Source organism: Amblyomma mixtum, chromosome 2, assembly GCF_055824585.1.
Source record: "Amblyomma mixtum isolate Tamu chromosome 2, ASM5582458v1, whole genome shotgun sequence".
In the NCBI taxonomy this organism is placed as follows: Eukaryota; Metazoa; Arthropoda; class Arachnida; order Ixodida; family Ixodidae; genus Amblyomma; species Amblyomma mixtum.
This window is the reverse complement of record NC_143013.1, coordinates 105,508,290-105,528,002: the sequence shown is the minus strand read 5'-3', so window position 1 is coordinate 105,528,002 and position 19,713 is coordinate 105,508,290. Positions and strand designations below refer to the sequence as shown.

Here is a 19,713-nt window from a genome sequence, read left to right as displayed (position 1 = left end):
AGCGCAGCCGTCGCGCTGGCACCTTCGCAGAAAACGGATGTCAGCGATGCGTGCCACCAGCATAATAGGGTTCATATCACTCACCAGTCCACGTTTTCCACTCGTTGCCAGCCGTCCTCGGAGCCATCGGCGTCGGAGTCTTCGTCCATGGTACGGCCGGACGGATGGCCACTGCAGCTACCTTCGGCCGCATCGCTCAAAGGCGTGCTATCATACGAGATGGCGCCTAAATCTGCGGTCCGCCGCAGGATCTCTGTTTCCAGCTCTGTCAGATCGTCGATGTCCATTCCATCGGCTTACAAAAACACAAATGGCTGAACGTAGTTCGGCCAACAACGTGCGCATTTTCAAAAGTCACTCCGCGTATTACTACGTTTTACTCCGCCGATGACGGAGTGGCAAGCCTCCACGGAACTGGCTGAAAGGCACTCCACGCGTTGGTCGACTCCGCCCATCGTATGAGGCAGAATTAAGAAAAAAAGGCGGGAGCCGGACGTTAATTCGATTTAAAGAAATCGGCCACACAGGGCAATAAGTCGAAGCTCCTAAGAATGCTGGGAACATGTAGATCAAGTTCCCGTGGCAAAAAGACGAGTTCAGATTCCTCTTCAGTGCACCTTTAATAGTCTACATGCAGGCTTTACATCGTACTGACACATTGCAACACTCCACATGGGGATCAGAATGACAGGCCTTAGTCTGGTTGCTCTCTCATAAGGCTTAGATTGCTGTGCCTTTGCCCTTTGGTGCAGCTCAGAGCCGCCAATGCGAACACACTAGTCATATGGCGTTGTGCCTGGTCACTGGTCTGCCAGAGTGTGCACCAGGAGCAGATCTATACTTGTCGACCAAAGTCAATGCCCTGCAGGATTTGTTGGAGCAGCAATCGCAAGCCCTGCGTGTCGTCCCTCCTCAACGGCGGCAGGCCGTCAGATCCTGCTGGCATTAGACTGCCCGGTTGATAACTTCAAACCGCTTCCATCTCCTGCCCTGCCCTGGGAACTGGTAATTATCAGCCGGGATACCTTTACTGAAGAACATCAGTTAATCCTTCGAGGCTTAAAGCTGCTTCCAAGAGCCATGCAAAGTTGTCCCACAAGCTTTTAGGAGTCACCCAAACATAGACGTCCCTCAGTCCAATTAGACCGCCTTCACCTGTCATGTCACATGGTCAGCGGATACGAGACCCACTGGCTGAGTGGTGTTGATGAACCTCTTTATTTGACAAAGGCATAGGTATTTATAACTTTGGGTCACATGGCACTAAATAGCCATTTGAGAAGCACACATACACAAGAATTCAAGAACTTGAAGCAGAAACCAGAACCTATAATACAACATATGCTTCCTCCTTCGGTTTTTGAAAAAACAAGGAAGGAACAACACATGAACAAGTAACATGGATATACATACCTGAATGCACAGTCATATGAGTGACAAGATAAACTGAACTGCATGGTGTACTTGCACCGATGAATTAACATACAAGTATAGGGGTTCATGAACCACAGGTTTCTAAGCAAATCTATGCCCTTGCAACGCATACAAAGGCAACTGTGGCTTTTGGGGGTTAGACAAAAGAACCAAACCAGGCATACTTGCCTAAACAAACACTCAACTCAAGGTTGGATAGTCAAAGAGCACTGCTGAGGAAAGTGCATCGTATTGATGAGAGATTGATACTTGACCACATGCATCCTTTTATGGCCTGAAAAATACAACTTTTGATTTTTTTAGGCCAGCATATTGGACGAGCGGTCCCATCGACAAAAGCCCAACAGTTTGGCAGCGGAGCACCTTTGCTTTGAACAGCCTGTGAGAAAAAAAAATGGCATCAGTTTAGGTCTGCGACTGCTGTGGTCAGAACTGCACTAGGATTAAAAGCCTACTGTAAGTGTTAACAAAATATATCCATAGAGAATCTGATGAGCAATTCACTTAATGGTGCAGTGAGGTACCCTCGAGGGGGCAAGCACTGGCAGGGTTCTCCATTTGGAATGTGTGGACGCTAACGTGTCGGAAAACCCACAACACCACAAAGAAAACTAGAGCATACAAATGCCTATTGTACTGCAATAAGACTGTCCCTATGTGTTGCTGGAAAGCTGTCGGGCAGTGAATCAGCCTGAATGAACTAATGGGCACATTGCAAACATTTAGTAGTAAAAGACTTGTTCATCACAAAGATGACTTTTTTGCTATAGACTAATTCACAACATATGCCTATTACTCCTCCCACTAGACAAATGAGAGAGTTCCAAAACAAATACATGAAATGCAATATGGCTGCTAGTACAATACACGAAAATAACCGCAGTGACTAAATATTGCTACTGATGCAGATTTCCATTTCACGGTGGAGTCTAATACAGCCTGAACTACTTGTAAACCAATACGGGCCTGCTAAACATTACTGTTTCAATACAGACGTCTACTACAGACTGCTTTTGGTCTACGAAGGAAATAGAACTTAATTATGCTAATATTGGCTCCTAAAAGGTTATTAGCAGGCATACACAGTAAACACAAAAATGTAGCACACGAATAATAGCTTATTTTTGAACTTTGGTTAGAGTTAAATGCCAGGCAAGTATCCAAGAGAGGGCTTGAGGCAACCCCGCCCACTGTCTCCTCCTCTAGCTGGAAGAAATTACCTTGGGCCCCTTCCGAAAATAATTCCTGGCTACGTGCCTGTTCCTTGTTGACATTGAAAGCCAGTCGTGATTATTGCAATCACTGAGCAGATGGTCAAGTTGTGTAAGTGCGACTCAGCATTATGTTTGCCGCAGTAGACAATACCGAAGTGTGCCGGCCAAAAATCTCTTCAAGATCGCATCACCTTTTGGGGTACGCCAACTTGCGCGACGTCAGGCACAGAGCTTCTTGCCCTGGTAAAATTACACCTTGGGCTGTGGTGAGCGTTTCTGGCACCAGCAGGGCGTTGCAGAGTTCATCGAAGTCGGTTTTCTCAAATCGGAGCATCTGCTTGAATAACGTTGGGTCACAGTTGTTTACGTCAAACAGCCCGTGCCGCGAACGGTACCTAAAATATTCTTGGCGCATTCCATGGCCCATTTCTTCTGAGATCGAACTGCTCCCTAAGAGCTGTTGCTCCACATTAAGCATTATTAAAGCGTCAATGTCATCCCACCGCAGTGTGGAAATCGCCAACGGATTTGACAGAATGCTTCTTGGCATTTCGATACCTGTTGTGGTAGTCGTGGAGCACGTGAGAATCGCAACGTGATCACAACAGCGAGAACGGCTAGAGGAGGATTGGCTAGAGGCTTGGCTTGGCTGATGCAAGAGCATTTCAAGCATCAGTTCTCATTTCTTGTGCCAGATGGCGTGGAGAAGCACAGCAGAGCATTTTAGGATGTGTTTGGTACGTTCACTCGGAAAGACGCTAACGTAGAGCTAACTGAAACTGTTGTGGACGCACCATTCGTACCGTACACAAAGTAGTGAGCGTTGCGTATGTAAGCCCATTACGTACGGCCAACTCTAAGTGTCTACTGACCAGCCCATTCAGAACCCCGAAGTCGAGCACAAATGATAGATACGCGCCGTATGTCGCACCCAACTAAAACAGCATTTCTACTCAGCCAGGCGAACAATGTCCACTCAATTCTCGGCCCGTTTGATGCCTTCCCTGGGGCAATAAGCTCCAGTGCCCTTGCCATGCGCACTTCATAATCTGCCCTGCTGCACACAATTGAACATGATGTGCATTGATACAGCCAGGTCCCATCGTAGGATTCCACTTGCACAAACCCTCGCTCATCATTCCGGATGATGACAAGACGTAAAATCTTGTCCAGTAGACGCTTGGCACAGCTGTAGTGGGAGCGACTGATCTTCGTCTAGCGAAAAGTTCTTGTCTGTGCTTGTCATCTTTGTTCTTCGGAAAACTTTCCGTGCAGGTTGCCAACCCTGCACAGCTGGTAGGGTGATGGCTCCGGTGCCCAACCAATAACCCCATTCGCACTCTTTTATGCCCTCTCTTTTGGGTTGGTCTGTCAAGGTATTTTTCTCCTTGTGTGACCACCTGCGGCTGGTGTCCTCCGGGTCCTGGCCATGAATTGATGAGAGCAGTGTTACAGGCTTATTAGCATACCGCCGTACTTCAATCTGGCAAATATTTTTCTTATTTGTGCTTCTGAAGTTCCTCGCCCTCTCAGCTTATGTTCCTTTTCATTTGGCAGCTTTATGCCTTTTGGGAGTTGGTTGTTCATCACCGGTGCAGTGGCAGCACCGGTGATTCTGCTATTCTGTGCTTCCTGGACACAACTTTGATTTTTTACCTTGGTAAATTAGTTAAGGATGAGTCCACTTGGCGCTCTAAACACAGTCACACCTGTCTTCTAAACACAGTCACACAGGTGTTCTAAACACAGTCACACTGCTCTCTGAGAACCGTCGCTCCACATTCAGTGAAGCAGCATGGAAATCACCAACGGATTCGACAGAATGCTTCTTGGCATTTCGACAGTCACACCTGTCTTCCTTTTCCAATACATTTGAATCTGCAGGTAGCCCAAGCATGGCATCGTCAATGGTGTTGTTCCAAAAAATGTATTCAGTTCTTAGTTGATACAATCAACGTACGTGCAGTCTCTTCCACATGGCTCCCGTTCATTGAGTATGCCATTTTTTCGTAGACCTTTTTAGGTACATACTAATTGGAATAGTCGTAGACGGGTCGAAGAGATCGGCATTGCTCAAGTTTTGTGTTAAGTTTGATTTCTTGAGCCGGTACGCCGCTTCGAATAACAATTGTGACGCCTCCTGAGAGTCTGTTTGCATGCTCACGATGGTGTGGAAAAGTTTTGTTTTAAGATATTTACATGCTATGGACCAAGATTGGTCTCCGGAATAGACAAAGCTAGAGTCAACATTGACCCTGCGATATGTATGTCACTGTAATTGCTCAGCAGTCTTTTATAACTCCATTGAACCACAAAGGTCATGTTTGTGTTTTTTGGTGGGAATGGAACAGAAGGAATTGTACTTTTCCGGGCCCGTTATCAGGGGCCTGTGTTTTTTTTTCGCTTGAGAGAGCTGTTCCGCCGCTGTAAAGCGGGCGGAGTGGGAGTTACATCCATCACCTCACCAGAGGCGCTAGAGGACTGTGAAGCCGTGGATGTGTGAGTTTCAGGCCTCCCCCTCGGGGGAGGGAAGTCCTGCAGCCTGGTGCGTGGACGGCCCGGCCATAAGCTCGGTGAAGGTGGCCTGTACTATGTGGTGCACCACCCCTGTGCACCACATCAGCAAAGCTTGTTTTGCGGAGAAAGTGAAAGTGCTCTTTGTTTGGAAGAGTCGCCTCGCTTCCTTAAAAGTGATATTTTGTTTTGTCTTCATTGTGATGATCTCTTTCTCATTCTTTCATGAAGGACATGTCCTTGAACATACGGGGTGATCATCTTCGCAGTTAGCGCAGCGAACTGCTGCTTTTTCACTTCACAGTTATCAGAAACATGGTTTTTTGAGTCGCATTTAGCACAAGTTTTGTCACCACGGCAGCTCTGTGACCCATGACTATACTTTTGACAGTTGAAGCTCCTTCGAGGGTTTGGTGTACAGTGCAATCCACTTATAACGATACCACATATAACGATATATCGGTTATAACGATAAGTTGTCTTAAGAGTATCAACTTATGCATTGAGGCTATGGAAAAAAAAACCATATATAACGATATGTCCGTGACCGAATATCGGATACAACGATCAGAATTTTTTCTTCTGGACATCGTTTTCCATGCTGAGCGTGACATTCGCGGTGCAAAGTTCCCTTGAACGATGCCGAGATCGGGCGAAAACTTCGGATACGCCAGTTCGCCGTGCCTGCCGCCATTTTTTCCGTGCGCGCCGATTGCGAAAGCCACGGAGAGCGAGCCGTGGCCTCCGTGATCGTGGCGGCGCGCCGCCGCCGGAGGAGATCGCAGCGGCCACAAGCGAGCATCGCGAGTTGGCGTAAGCGCCGCAAGATGGCGCGAGTTGCTCCGCGCGTCTAAAGTCACGCGCGTCCGCGTGTCGGCCGCATCGCCTAGGCTACGGAATACGATGGGAAAGAGAGAGGCAAAAAAAAAAAAACGAAGCGGGGGCGCCCTTTGCCCCTTCGCGCGCCTGTAAGAGAGGAGAACAAGCGCAGTGCCTGCAGCCGATGAGAGAGAGAGAGAAGGGGAAAAAAAAAAGAGAAGCGGGGCGCCCCTCGCGCGCCTGTAAGAGAGGAGGACAAGCGCTGTGCCTGCAGCCGATGAGAGAGAGAGAGAGGGGGGGGGAAAGAGAAGCGGGCGCCCCTCGCGCGCCTGTACGAGAGCAGAACAAGCGCAGTGCCTCAGCCGTTGGATGCCGGCGTGATCGCCTATTTCAAAGCATTGTATCGGCGACGCGTGCTGGAATGGCTAATTTTAGCAACCGATCGTGTTTCTGGCACGTCAGAGCAGGCCGCGGACTTGAAGATCAAACTGCTTCATGAAGGCGGGCTTTGTGCGCCAGGACGAAACCCCCCCCTGACGTGGAAACTGATACGGTGGAAGCTGCAGACATTACTGAGCTCTGGGAGCACGCCGCAAATGTCGACGAAATGAATGGTACGTCCATTGAGGAGTTCCTAAGTGCAGATAGTGCTGCTACGTTCTGCGAGGAGGTCACCGAGAATGTGTTGTCACGGCAGAGTGCGGCGGCAGCAGCGACAGCGACGACGGAATTGACACTGGCCCACCTTCGACACCGATGACTACGCAAAGTGCGCTGTGCAAGATAGAATCGCTGATCGACTTTATGCACGCAAAAGGGTTGCCGCCAGTGTACGCGCAGCAGCTGGATGCTATGCACACTGCAGTAGTGAAACTGCAACTGCCACGCAAGCAAGTGCCCATATAAATTACTTTAGCGCACCTAACGCTTGAGGCACTTGTTAAACGTGACGAATAAACGCGTTGTTTCACAAATCGTACGTTCTGCAATTACTGTTCTTCAGCGCAAGTGTAAAACTTGAGTCAGGAGCTACAGAGGTAAGTTTGGCAGCCATTTTTACGGCAGTCCAGATATAGCGATGATCGGTTATAACGATCGTGTTTTTTCCGGATTTTTCTATATCGTTATAAGTGGACTGCACTGTACATACAAGAAAAGTAGACATGAAAACTTCAACTTTATTTTTGCTTGAAAGTGGGCTTACACGTAAAAAAAAAAATTTGGAGTCACTTTGGCGACTAAAGTGGTGCAAGGCGAAAGCCTGAGTACAGCATTCTGCCACGAATGTGGTTGTGAATGATGATTCAAGTGCTGCCAGCGAATGACGCGTCCATTGGCTGTCTGCTTGTGTCACTGATGTGTGGTTAAGATGTTAAGCTTCGCCATTAAGAGTGGAACGCGACAGTGTCTTGCAACGCTGCCAGGGAGTCTACAGAACGCCATCGCCAATTCGGCTTTACGCCTTGCTGGACGGTAAATTTATTTTTTGAGGAAAGGAAATGTATCTCTCTCGCATATCTGGGTGGACACCTGCACCTCGCCGTAAGGGAAAGGGGGAAGATGGGAGTGAACGAAGACGCCGTATTAGCTAGACGCGCCTTTGTTCATTCCAAACCATTCAGCTGGCATTACGGAGTGGCTAGCGTGCTCGTGTCGCACTCCGGAGACCCTGGTTCGATTCCCCAACTCGACCAATTTCGTTCTCAGTTTTGTTGATTTATGCGGTCTAACTAGAAAGGTTAATTAGGCTATTTCATATTTATATTATTCTAATTCTGTCCATCGTGTTCTGTCATTCACCTGTCAAATGTTGGAACTGTCTAGGATGTTCGACACAACGTATACGAAACGAGCAATGTCGAAGTGCGTGGTGGTGGAGCGAACGCGGCTTCGTACTTATCTGCGTACTTGCTGCGACGCGCGTCTTTCTGTTCTCTCCCTCTTTCTTCTGACCTCTTCATTCTCCTCTATCTTAATTAGGCTAATTGGTTAATTAAGCAATTAACTAAACTCATTCCCACTTAGTTGTAGCATCACTATACGATCCCTTTGATTGGTTGCATGGTTACTAGCCAAAATACAATTGGCCCCATTTGAAATTCGCGCACTGTGACGTCACGAGCATTTCGACCAATTGAAAAGCGTGACATTTTCTGTCGACAACTCCTGCTTACAACGATGAGGCATTAAAGGCTTCCGCCTTAATAGCATCTCACTGGACTGGACCATGACTAGCCCTAACTTCTGTGTACTTTGCAGCAGCTCACTACTCTGGACCATGACTAGAGTCATGACAAGACCGATTCACTGTTGCACGACTATAACCTCACTAGCCGCTTATATCTGTCGAGTGCACTCATTAAGATGACTTCAATGTTCGGCGCCTTCATGGCTCAACAGAGTACTGCCAACTTGAAAGAGCCGCATAAAAGGACATTCAGTTCATGCGTTCAAAACATGTAGTGTCGAGACTAGATGTAAGCATTAAATGCGCTGCAGGAAAGGTGTATCGTATTCTGAGATGTCCGAGAGATACTGAGAGCCGCACACGACTATTGGGCAGTGTCCCTTATCAGCCATTTTTTTTTTCCTCAGCCTTTCTTAGCGAACGACAGTGCACCAGGCTTTGTTTGCCACTATTCATGTTTGGAGATGCACACTACCAGTGGTCGGATTAAGCCTTTTATGCTTAATATGACCCACCGATTCCTAAGAGTATCCTCTGTCCCTTCAACTAAAGCAATGCAAATGACGACACAGTCTATTTTGCCAGCAGATGCACCTGTCCAAATCGGCAGCATCAGTGTTTACTGCACCTGTGAAATGGCCACAACTAAACTAAACTAAAGTGAACTAAAATCTGACCAAAACAGTGTCTCGGCATACACACCAAGCACGCACGTGCCTTTTCGTTGTTGCATCTCAGCGACTGGATTGGATTGGCGACATCCAATCCAATAGCAAAAATGCAGGTTGCCAACACCGGTGTTATATTTCACCAAGTACAGCTGACTGGAAACTTGCGCGGCTATAGTTGGATACAACTTAAGTCATCAGTGAAGCTCCGCCTACATTCAGGACCAGCGCACAGAACTCCTCCCGACATCAGAAGAAAAAATCATACGCTCTAGAATTTTGACACCTTGCTGATTTAATAAAACCAAACTTTAAAAAGCTGATTGCATTTACTTTTGTGAAGGGCTAGCGGAGTAATATAATACGCCGTGGACCGTGGCCCAGTTTAACAACAGCTGGTTTACTAAATTGTATCCTACTATAGTTGTGTCATTTTGGCACAGAATGGTGCAATTTTAACAAAGATCATGCTTTTCGCACAGATTGCCGCAACTGGCATAGCTGTGGCACTGCTGCACTTGCCTTGATTTTATACACGAACAAGACAACCTGTGCTTGATTATTTTGCGTGTTCGAAGCCTAATTTGCTAGTTATGTTTAAGAGTGGCAAAAAAATTCTGTATAGGGCCTAAGAAATTCATTTCCAGTATATCAGATACAGAAAAATTACTAAAAGATCTCAACGTGCACTGACATCGCACAGCACACGGGCCTCTAGCATTTCGCCTCCATAGAAGTTCAACTGCCGCGGCCGGGATCGAACCCGCGTCTTTCGGGTCAGCAGCCGAGTGCTACAACCACTGAGCCACCACGCCGGCTAATGGGCAGGTTGTGACGACTGATCATGTGACCTAGATAGCCCACATGCCATCTAGGCTGCTTCTCTAGAGATTTTTCGTGGAGTTTTCGCTCACGGCCAACGACACTGACAGCTTTTATGAGACACAAAGCCCATAATGCTGCCTACTCACTCACCAGCTCACAATCCACCCCTAGCTGTTCTAGCTGATTTCTGGATGTTTTCTTCAATCCTCCGCTTCATGTCGATCTCTCCATCGTACCTGTCATTAAGGAGGTGGAGGACGTGACACTTAGTTTGAAAATGCCATTTTTGATCCCCTGGCTGCAATGAGCAAGATCAAAACAAGCTCAGCATCACCAATAGTGACAGCAAGAGAGGCTATGAGGCCAATCAAAACTGAAGGGCCGTCTGTCACCTAGAGGGATGCCACAAACATGCACATATAAACTGGAGAAGACAAACAAAACAAAGAAATATTTAAGATGTCAGTGCAAATGCATGCTGTGTGTAAAAGGGCGTCACCTACATAATCACTGGCAGCTGTATTTTGCAGGATTTTATACTGCATTGCACTGACCAATCAACAATTATGAAATGCATCCATTTCACTGCACTATAACAGTCCGAAAACCTGCACAGCGTGTTCACCAACAAAGTTGCTTGCAGCATGTTACTGCCCACGTTCTCAGTTCCCTCAAATTATGCTGAAAAAGAAAAGAAATTTTATAGTTGTACACCTGTACTATAGCACTCATGCACGAGTTCAACAAATTGAGTGCACATGCAGGTTGTGAGCGAAAGACAGGTAGGGGTCACAGAAGGGAGAGGCGACTTTCAAAATAAAACGTAGTTTTTTTTTACGAGCTCTTAAGAGTGCATCCATACGAATGTATGGAAGTGCATTCCTTTTCTGAATGGAGCCTTTGCGCAGGAGTATCGCTTCTTCATTGGAGCTCAAGAGGAGGATTATTTACATTCAGCGGAATCGGAGACAGACCTAGTTTGTCTGAGATGCAGGTCACAGGTGACTATATAGCTCCACTGCATTACAAAAGCGAAGAAAATGGAAAAGTGAAGAAAATAAATATCCTCCGACTCATTCTGGCCATAGAGGGAGTGCACTGGCAGTTGTACTCTTTGCCGAAGGAAACGTTTCACTCCTTAAAAAATCTGGGCGGAGTACAGTGCTCCTAGAGAGAGCACAGTAGCCGGTATACTCTATCAGGTAGAGTACCAGCTCTTAAGAGTCTGGTCTAGCAAGCCGATTGGTCGCCAGCACGGTCCTCAACCTTTGGAGGCTTCAGCAGTGGGGATAAACATTCAAGCACCGCAATGCATATGAGCGAGGCGTGTTCACAGGTTCTAGTGACAGACTTTCAAAGCCTGTCAGCCTAAAGTCAATTAAAATCCTTTACGTCAGCCAAGTCACCAGCCTTGAGGCAAAAGTTGAGAAAACGAACACGGAGAACTTAAGAGGTCGTCCCCAATGCTCTTAGACACAGCAGATATGGACTCTGCAAGGCTGCAATGGTGGACACAGTGCCGGCATTCAGGAAAATAATAATACTGAAATTGCTTCGGCATCGACGAAAACCCGCCTGGTTCAAATTTTCGGGATCGACAGACTTGCAGATTTCACGCGTGCTGTGTTTGTGAGCATTAGGTACATCGTCTTTTAACTTCTCCGTACCCGTTCTCTCAACATTCACCTGAGTGCTGGCGATTAGGTTCATGGCTTTGAAATGTTGAGTACCTCGTCGGACACTGCCTTCACACTACACTCGCAGCGTGGTGTGGTCCTCGACAGGGTAGTAGAAAGCGAAATGGGTTGACTTACATGGCAAGCGTCTTGAGGCCTCTTTAACATGGAGACTGTCGGGAGCCGCGTCGATTGCGTCTGCTCCCGCTTGTTGAACCACTTGCCTCGCTGTCTGTCCCCAGGAGACCTGTTCTTTCGTCCGTGTGAGGGACATAGCAGATGACCTGCGCTGAAAAGATTTCTCTGCTGTGAGCGAATCTAAGACCGCGCGCATCATTAAAGGACTGCACGCAACTTTATGTCGAGGCCGCCTGCCTGCCTGCACCTGTCCAAGACGTGGAATGACTATCATCCTCTTTAGAATGACCCACTCTGAACACCAAGATGGAGAAAACGCCTACGAGTGCACTTTCTCCCAGGATTAATCTACCAACGAAAGGGATGTGGTCTTCATAGAATTGTGAGAAATGCTTTTTATTTACTTTCTCGAGGTCTGTGCATGAAAAAGAAAAAAGAGACTTGTTTGCATAGCTTGAATGCAGGCTTCTGTTGTAGTGTAAGCATAGAGACTTCAGTAAGGTTTCAGTGTGCAGATCAAAGACTAAAAAATCGCATCCGTTTAATGCTCTTGAAGTGTGCATGACTTCAAATCTCAAATGGATGTTTCCTGGTGTGGCTAATTAATTATTCCATTACTGACTTCATGCAATCCTTACAGGGCATGCTCATGCACATTTCTGATTTCTTTGCTGCAAGCTTGTGCAGCACACACAATGGAACACAAACTCCAACGTGGGTTGGAACCCAGCAGAATTTGATGTTATCCCCCAGTGTTGTGGCTTTTCTTCAACTGTCTATGATATCTTCAACTAACGGTGCAACTGTCCTCCTAGAGTGAGGTGCTGTGATTGCGCATGCAACAAGGAAGATGAGACAGCCACCCCAGGAAACTTTTCCAGTTCGCTACACATATCTAGTTTTACAGATCACATGTCACCAAGGTTAACTAGCAGTCAAGATCATGTCGCTCACATGATGTCAGATATCATGGCAAGCACCGGGTTATGCACAAAAAAAAAAACCATCTCAATCCTGCAATTCGAAAAACACCCGGTGAAAAGCGGACTGCGCATGGTAAACAGGATTTCCGCTCAAACCCTGGCCGCATGCCACTTCTGCTGATAAGCTATGGAAGGCAGGCAACTGCTCTCTACAAATGGAAGAGACCTGAAACCAACTGCTGGGATAAAAAAGGAGAGAAGGACCACAAGGTTCATGCAAAAATAAAATGCAAGCATTCAGCACTCATCCCTGGACTCATAAATCAATGAAAAGCATAAATACTTACCAAGTACTACATCACAAGGAGTGCTGTGCCCTGTATAAAAAATGCACCTGTCAACAAATTCAAGAGGGAAAAACAGCACTTTAGGGAAAAGTGTAATAGTGAAATAACAAAATCCCACGATTATGAAAAAGTGCCCTACCACAGAATTGAAAATGCCCCACTTTTTTGCTCTTTCGCAACTGAAGATCACCTTTAAGGAAGCAAACTCTTGGACCAGTTGCTTTGACATAACACAGATCTTATTTAGCACATATAAAAGCATGAAGGAACACAAAGTCATTATTTGCGCAAAATAACACGAAAATTTCCACATGTCCGACCGTGTATTATCCAATGGCTATGAAGAGGGCCACACTGCACACAGAAGAGCCGCGGCTGAAAACAAAAATGCACCATCACTGTTCACTTGGCCCAGCCCATCCACCTTACACTCATGTCGTCTCTAGTGAGATCCTATGCGGGCTACCTTTATTGTGCACTCTTTATGTTCAAGAGGGAAAAGCAGCACTTGCTGGGATAGTGTAAGAGGTAAAAAAAACAAAATCCTACAATCACAAAACTGCCTTAACACACAATCGAAAACTCTCAACACTTTCGACACTACTGTAAAACAACAATTGCCTTTAAAAGAGTTGCCATCTGTTTGGCTGTTCTGACATAACATTCATGCTATTTAGTACAAACAGGACGATGGAAAAGATGAAGATGTATATATCTGCCTTTCTCCTTCTCCCTGTTATTTGCGTTAAACGAGATGAAGATCCCCACCTCCTTCAGCCATGCCCTCCAAAGGCCTACACAAAACAGCCCTGGCTGAAAGCAACGAAAGCACACCATCACTGTTCGCTTGGCACAGTCCATCTGCCTTATTTACAATTCAAGTTTTCTGTGATGATATTTTATGTGCACTGCCTTTATTGTCCAATCTTTCTGTTTCCTGTCACTTTCTATTGGCCCACAAGTGCTCAAAAAGCTATCAAGAATCAATGCCATAGAGCGACAGCCTCTCGTGAAATTGTGTGGAACTACGTATGACCACAACGTGCCACAAAGTTTTTCCCTACGACCACTGCCCCAGAAAAGGAAGCACTGCTCTGCGGTGAACTGCAGTAGTGTAGAAAAGGAGATTACAGTGCATCCACAATTAAGAGAACCATAATTTCAGACTGGTTTTGGAACAGCAACACCACTCACCTCAAACTTAAGAGTAGGGAAATCTGAGAGAGTTGGTTTCTGTCATGTATTGGAAAAACAGCTTGAATAAGAAGAAAATGAAACCAAGAAGACAACACGAGTGCTGAACTCCTATCAACCTTGCCCTGCCAGCTGTGGCGCTCTCCCTAATCTCGACTTTCTAGACTTCATAAGTTCGCCCCCACACCTGTTTCAATAACCTAACCATTATCATTCAAAATTTTTCAGGAGCTGTTCGTAAATAACCTGAAGTGGTGGCGTTCTATTTCCTAGGTACTGGCTGAGGTGCGACACCTGTGGGTATCGCCAAGTAGAGCCTAACTTCCGAAATATGCTGGTTCCGCCTCGTCGTCGTATTTGCTGACAAAGCAAAATAATGTATTAGTTTTTTTTTGTGCTTTACGAACTGAGCAATTTAGCACCGTTATATACAGATGCTGTGCAGAAAGTGATTGTAAGCTTCTGTCCATGAAACTGCTTCCGGAAACTCGGAAACCATCTTTGCTTAGTGTTCGGACTGATGGTTGGGGTACCTGGTGTGCGGTCGCAGCTGCAGAAGCTTGCGCCGACAGCAGATCCTGCTTTCACGCTGCGGCCCTGGTTTCGCCACTCTGAAGACAGCCTCGGCCTTGGCCTATCGTTCGCTTGGCCGCAGCATCGTCGCCACCTGCGAGTTCCATGGCAGAAATCCTTGGACCTGGGAGCCAAGAGAGCCGATTAGAAAAGTCTCGAGCTACAGCAGCTTCGTTTCCCTCCCTTAGTAGGAGAATGTGTATACTTAGGGAAGGTAGTGACCGCTGATCCGGATCATGAGAGGGAAAGAACCCGAAGAATAAGAATGGGGTGGAGCGCATATGATACCATTGAATTTGGGGTCAACAGGTGTACGTTGCCAGCACAAAGGTTGCTTACGGTTTTTACACTTTGGCTGGGGCAAGGTGGCGGTCTCCATGCATTCCTCTTCAATTATTTTTTTCCATTGTCGCAGCTATCTATTGACTTCAACGAGTCATGGAGGGTAACATGCAAAATATTTTTATCAGCACTGACAAAGACATAAATCTTACTCTGGAAACCATGCAGTCTCCTGCTCGGATTGTTCTAGCAATAACATCTTCGCTGCATGTGAAGTTGCACCGTTTGCATCTTTACAAGACTACGAAGTGCATGCCGTTATTAACACTATTTTAATAACGAAATACCTCCTATCTCTATGAGCGTTTGGGATACCCGTCCTTAATAGCAGCCATGCCGGAAATGGGAATTTCAATCTTCCCGTGAATCGCATTATATACGCAGAAAGATGAATTGGTGCTGCCGAAGGAAAAACTTTTTTTTAGCAGGCTCCAAGGTGCAACCGCTAAAGTAACATTTCAAGCAATTCTTGTAGCACCAAATTCCAAATTTGGAGCAGTTTAAAGGGGAAGAAACGGTGACTTCAGTTTCAAATATTTATATAAATATAATACAGTGCAATCCACTTATAACGATACCACATATAACGATATATCGGTTATAACGATAAGTTGTCTTAAGAGTATCAACTTATGCATTGAGGCTATGGAAAAAAAACCATATATAACGATATGTCCGTGACCGAATATCGGATACAACGATCAGAATTTTTTCTTCTGGACATCGTTTTCCATGCTGAGCGTGACATTCGCGGTGCAAAGTTCCCTTGAACGATGCCGAGATCGGGCGAAAACTTCGGATACGCCAGTTCGCCGTGCCTGCCGCCATTTTTTCCGTGCGCGCCGATTGCGAAAGCCACGGAGAGCGAGCCGTGGCCTCCGTGATCGTGGCGGCGCGCCGCCGCCGGAGGAGATCGCAGCGGCCACAAGCGAGCATCGCGAGTTGGCGTAAGCGCCGCAAGATGGCGCGAGTTGCTCCGCGCATCTAAAGTCACGCGCGTCCGCGTGTCGGCCGCATCGCCTAGGCTACGGAAGACGATGGGAAAGAGAGAGGCAAAAAAAAAAAAACGAAGCGGGGGCGCCCTTTGCCCCTTCGCGCGCCTGTAAGAGAGGAGAACAAGCGCAGTGCCTGCAGCCGATGAGAGAGAGAGAGAAGGGGAAAAAAAAAAGAGAAGCGGGGCGCCCCTCGCGCGCCTGTAAGAGAGGAGGACAAGCGCTGTGCCTGCAGCCGATGAGAGAGAGAGGGAGGGGGGGAAAGAGAAGCGGGCGCCCCTCGCGCGCCTGTACGAGAGCAGAACAAGCGCAGTGCCTCAGCCGTTGGATGCCGGCGTGATCGCCTATTTCAAAGCATTGTATCGGCGACGCGTGCTGGAATGGCTAATTTTAGCAACCGATCGTGTTTCTGGCACGTCAGAGCAGGCCGCGGACTTGAAGATCAAACTGCTTCAAGAAGGCGGGCTTTGTGCGCCAGGACGAAACCCCCCCCTGACGTGGAAACTGATACGGTGGAAGCTGCAGACATTACTGAGCTCTGGGAGCACGCCGCAAATGTCGACGAAATGAATGGTACGTCCATTGAGGAGTTCCTAAGTGCAGATAGTGCTGCTACGTTCTGCGAGGAGGTCACCGAGAATGTGTTGTCACGGCAGAGTGCGGCGGCAGCAGCGACAGCGACGACGAAATTGACACTGGCCCACCTTCAACACCGATGACTACGCAAAGTGCGCTGTGCAAGATAGAATCGCTGATCGACTTTATGCACGCAAAAGGGTTGCCGCCAGTGTACGCGCAGCAGCTGGATGCTATGCACACTGCAGTAGTGAAACTGCAACTGCCACGCAAGCAAGTGCCCATATAAATTACTTTAGCGCACCTAACGCTTGAGGCACTTGTTAAACGTGACGAATAAACGCGTTGTTTCACAAATCGTACGTTCTGCAATTACTGTTCTTCAGCGCAAGTGTAAAACTTGAGTCAGGAGCTACAGAGGTAAGTTTGGCAGCCATTTTTACGGCAGTCCAGATATAGCGATGATCGGTTATAACGATCGTTTTTTCCGGATTTTTCTATATCGTTATAAGTGGACTGCACTGTATAATGACGGACATTTATTTTTAAGTACCCTACTTCTATGGACTCTGGGAGTGTTTTGGAGTTGAATGTCAGAACTATGTTTTGTTGGGATTCTTTGTCATCTTTCCTTATTTTAATGCGGTGCACATTTATGACATTCTGGTCTCTGAGACCCTGAAGGATCTCTTCCTCAGTGAGATGGATGAAGTCTGTTTCAGAAATCACACCACAGACAGTGTTTAAGGATCTGTGTGGAGTGACTGAGACTGGGGTTTTCGCAACTGATAATGTGGTGGAGAGCTTCGAAAGTTGTACATTGCTTTTTGTCAGTTGCATTGTCTCAGTGATAGAATGCACATGCAGTAATTTTTTCGTGCAAAAAACATCACTTGGATGCAACAGCTTCCCGCAAAAATGATCAACCCGTGAAACTCTGTGCACATCACTGGCATCGCTCGCTGGCACCCGCGTGTGTTCTCAACTCGGATTGTGCCTTAGCCCAAGTAGCTTTTCACTTGCCCAAGAACCAACAAGAAAATATTGAGGGCAGCTGCAGACATTGAAAGCACTCGCTTGATCTGTTGACATACCTGGGAAAATGGACATGGCTCGTTTGAAGCCATGTCCATTTTTAAAACGTCCATGTCCGTTAAACATATTAACAACTTTTACCCTTTCTTAAATGCTATACATCTAACACAAAATAACCATCGCTGGCATACTAATCACACGATAGCAAATTGAGTTATTTTTGTGCATCAATCAGAGTACCAGCATTAAGTAACAGTTTTCTCCAAAAATGTCGGGAAGGAAGAGCCATGCTGGCACAGTTGTTAATGGTCACATATGCCTTATGCTAGGTATAAGATTATGGAAAGCATGAAACTTGGTTGACTCATTCATGAACTGAGTTATGAACTGTTTGCAACATTCCTCTTTTGCACAGTAGCGTAAGACGTACTACTTGGATGCAGCTCCCCTTGCCTCGTAAAATAAAATATAATCTGTTTCCAATCTGACAGATTCCAATAAATGTTTTTCATCTATAAAGCACAGATTATTCTTCCTCAGTAACAGAGAACTACACATTTCCTCACTTTCAAAGCTCCCATCATGGAGTGTTCAAGTGTTTTTTGAACAGTGACAAAATGAAGGAGCTGCAGCCAAATCCACAGCCTAGGAAGACATCCACAGTACGCAGCTTTTTGACTTTGAACAGCACATTATCTCCTAGAGTGTCTGAACCTTCATTGTTGGCAGTTAGAATGTCAGTCCGAGTTGTCACGAGAAAGAACGAAGGTGTTCCTTCGGCGTGACTTGTCCATTGAACGAACATAGTGACTTCTTGCAAATTACGCTGTCCTGTTCTACCTGTCCCTTTCTGTGCAGAATTATACTGCCACTGTGCAATCTGGCCTTCCTCATATTGCAACTTTTCAGCAGGGGCCGAACAAAGAGCCCAAGTTTTGGCATTTTGTGGTCATAGACAATATTCATGGTAGACTTTGCAAAGGCGAAAACTTCTAAGTGATCTGTGAATGTAGATATTGTGTTGCTGTGACTAAGCATACGAGCTTGTCATTAACTGCCTCAAATGGAAACGCTGAGAATCCCCAAAGCGGTCCCCACAGCTTGACATGGTCCACCATGTGGAGGAGGATGTGAGCATTTTATGTCGTGCTATACATGCCGCATAGCTCTTAATATTCTTTCAAGAAGGCAGTTAAAAGTTTGGTTTTTCTGACCTTGTCAGTAGCGATTGATAGAAGACTGCAAAAAAGTCAATGACCGGCACATTGTGCGATTATTATAATATCTGCTAGGCAAAGATCCTTTTAAAACAAATGGAGGAAAAGATAACTAATCCCTATAGAAAGCAATCATGGCAGACGTGTCATTTCCCAAATGGGGGTCATCTGATGCAGCCCCATCAGTTTCTTGTATGTGGCTACCAAGATGATACTGCAAATGGTGTGTTCTGCTGAACCGCATCAGTGCTGTGGTCCTCACAAACGCGTTGCATACAGCATGCATGTAATCAACAACAAATTAAGGGCAAGCAGAAAACATAGAAACGGGCGTTTGACACCTCGGTGAGGTATACCCTCCTTCTGTGCCTGCACTATCCTGAATTTCAGGTGATGCACCGGAACGATAACATCCAGTGGGATTGCATATGGAAATGCGATGGCGCCGTCCCTAATGGAGGGAGATGCAGCAGGTTTTATTGGCTTGTGTGAAGCCAAGGAAGTTATTCCCAAAACACAGCTGTAGGCTGGCTGCTGCATTGGCAGTACTGCTTGGGGATCTATGTTTGAAAAAATTCTTTTAAAACAAATGGAGGAAAAGATAACTAATCCCTGCTTTCCACTATTTCACTGTAGAAAGCAATCATGGCAGACCTGTCATTTCCCAAATGAGGGTCATCTGATGTAGCCCCATCAATTTCTTGTATGTGGCTTCCAAGATGATACTGCAAATGGTGTGTTCTGCTGATCCGCATCAGTGCTGTGGTCCTCACAAACGCGTTGCATACAGCATGCATGTAATCAACAACAAATTAAGTCCAAGCAGAAAACATAGAAACGGGCGTTTGACACCTCGGTGAGGTATACCCTCCTTCTGTGCCGGCACTATCCTGAATTTCAGGTGATGCACCGGAACGATAACATCCAGTGGGATTGCATATGGAAATGCGATGGCGCCGTCCCTAATGGAGGGAGATGCAGCAGGTTTTATTGGCTTGTGTGAAGCCAAGGAAGTTATTCCCAAAACACAGCTGTAGG

At 46.5% G+C, this 19,713-nt stretch overlaps 1 long non-coding RNA gene across 2 annotated transcripts; it reads right to left on the bottom strand.

The window, feature by feature from the left end:
• Positions 1-9,010: 9,010 nt before the first annotated feature.
• On the bottom strand, positions 9,011-15,001 carry LOC149360428 (uncharacterized). 2 transcript variants are annotated; one of them, XR_016288833.1, is made up of 5 exons: positions 14,853-15,001; positions 14,474-14,637; positions 12,747-12,776; positions 11,477-11,622; positions 9,011-9,898 (listed from the first exon to the last, which is right to left on the bottom strand). It is a non-coding gene; the product is annotated as an uncharacterized LOC149360428 (long non-coding RNA). The 2 variants fall into 2 exon arrangements; XR_016288832.1 differs by lacking the exon at positions 14,853-15,001 and having other exon boundaries at positions 14,474-14,678.
• Between the last annotated feature and the right edge of the window lie 4,712 nt (positions 15,002-19,713).